Here is a 1,763-nt window from a genome sequence, read left to right on the forward strand (position 1 = left end):
ACGGCAGCATAGACAATAGATGTAGTTATGTACGTACATATGTATGTATAGGAATCAAACAAACGTTGAGGTTTATCAGTGATGTGACTTGTTGATCGATTCGTACCAATAATATTGAAGGTTGATCTTGTAATTAAACAACAACTATACAGATTAAAGTTTTATGAGTTAGAAACTCGAAAGTATAAAATAGTCAAATATTCAAGGTACAAATTTTTCATATAATGAAACTAGTTCATAGTTTTTCTCTTTTTACTTGTAATATAAACATTTCTAAAATAAATGTATGTTTTGATTGTTCTTCGTATTTTCTGTCTTTTTTAGTGCCTTATTTTGCTTTTTTTGCAATACTTAATGCCTTTTCCTGCTTTTTTCGCTATTTTGTTTTGCCTTTTTTGCAATACCTAGTGCCTTTTCCTGCCTTTTTCGCTATTTTATTTTGCCTTTTCCAGCCTATTTCGTTATTTTATTTTGCCTTTTTTATAGGTTTTTAGGTCCTAAAAATCCGTTCCCTGCTAATTATATAAAAATCACTACAATTTTGAGAGTGAATCTCTTTAGTTATTTATTCGTTTTTACCTGAATAGTCAGTAAATTTGTACTCAGTGAAAAATGGCATATATTTCCATTGAATTCAACCTTCCAAAATAATAAAGTGCTAAATATTTGCAAATTTTTAAATCGGTTATTTTATTTCCAGAAAGCTTTAAATAAAATTTTCATACTTCATCATAAAGTTTCAGTTTGTATAATGGTGATTTCGTTTCTACCAAAAAATGTTGCCCTTGCACGGGGCAAAATGTGTTTGATGTTACACTCAACCCTTCGAAAATGCATGTTTTGCCTTCTTGTCCTTGTCAAGATCACGCATTTCATCATATTATCGTTTTAAGCAACCATCTGATTTTCAGGGCAATCATCTCCCCTGAAAGCTGCAAAGGGCAGAAAAGTTGCCTTATTTGCCTTACAAGAGTGTGACATTTTAAGAAACGAACACACAATATTCTCACCCTTTGCCTTTAATTTAGAAACGAACGAGAAAAGAGAAAAGGGCAATCAAAAGGCGACATTTTTTGGTAGAAACGAAATCACCATAAGTAAACATCGTGAACAAAGGGTCATAAGCAACCCAGAGCGAAAAAATCCTCTTAAAATTTATTTTCGAACGTTATTGAGGATATGTTAAACTCATCTGAATGTATTTGTCACATATGTATATTCACAGATACTAATACACATATATGTAATACTTCTATATTGGTAGTAAGCTAACATCTCAATGTGTAAGCATTCCGAAATCAAAGCGAGACAGTCGACTGTGGGGAAAATCTCTAGTTCTGAACTGGGGCGCTTCTAGTACATTTGGACCCAGTACTGGTTCGCGATAAATCTATTTTGCATGCAAGCGACTGGCGAATTTAACATTGCGATGTCCTAGGAAGTGTCAATTGCCCCCCGCTGCATCCCTTTTTCGATGGTTCCGAACTAGTCCTAAATTCTATAGTTCCGAACCAGTTCTAAAATCGACAGACGAAAGAAAAAAGTATCATGATTTTTCAATGTTTTCGGTTCTTCCGTGTGCGATTTTACATTATTTTCAAAGAAACGTTTTTTCAATTTGAAATTAAATTTGTTTGAATGATTGTAAGAAATGTACGTTTACATATGTACCTTGCTGTAGCTGACTTTGCAGAGGTGCTCGCTGTTAATGGTTACATTCCAGATGGCCCCAAGATGTTAATATGTTAACACAAAGCTTTGTT

This window comes from Rhagoletis pomonella, unplaced genomic scaffold (assembly GCF_013731165.1).
Source record: "Rhagoletis pomonella isolate Grant_MI unplaced genomic scaffold, Rhpom_1.0 Rhpom_scaffold_00001, whole genome shotgun sequence".
NCBI classification, from domain to species: Eukaryota; Metazoa; Arthropoda; class Insecta; order Diptera; family Tephritidae; genus Rhagoletis; species Rhagoletis pomonella.